This window comes from Myotis lucifugus, unplaced genomic scaffold (assembly GCF_000147115.1).
Source record: "Myotis lucifugus unplaced genomic scaffold, Myoluc2.0 scaffold_312, whole genome shotgun sequence".
Classification (NCBI taxonomy): Eukaryota; Metazoa; Chordata; class Mammalia; order Chiroptera; family Vespertilionidae; genus Myotis; species Myotis lucifugus.
Window position 1 is genome coordinate 768561 of NW_005871360.1, and position 551 is coordinate 769111.

Here is a 551-nt window from a genome sequence, read left to right on the forward strand (position 1 = left end):
TCCCTCAACAATGAGATAACCCCCATAGTCACACTCATCATTCCATGGGGGAAATGAAACAGAGCCGGTCGCCCTGGTTTTAGCCTCTTGCTTATCCATTGCACTAAATGATTAAAGGCTTAACTCTTTCATTTTTGGCTTGTTGTTTTAATCAGCTACTTGGCCACTTGACAACTCAGCTCTTTCCAAACTCAGCTGAGCTCCTGACACTGATCCTATTGCTTGGATCACCCAGAAGATTCAAGCTTTATATAGAGGCGCCTTTGAAGATTCAGCCAAAACAACAGAGTGGAGCTATTGTGCAAGGAGGGGATATCACCTCCAGGACGCGGTGTATAACCCTAAATCAACAACCATTGTAACATGCATGGTGCCGGCTAGGCAGAGTACAAGGGTCTGAGATTCAAGAGGTGGAAGGAGTGGCCCTGTTTGCCATCTATTCCAGTGACTGACTTGGGAAATTTGGGCTACCTTTTCCACAGCTTGAGACTGGATCTAAAGATCCTGATTCTCAAAAAGTTAACATTTCTACCAGGAGACACAGTAGAACC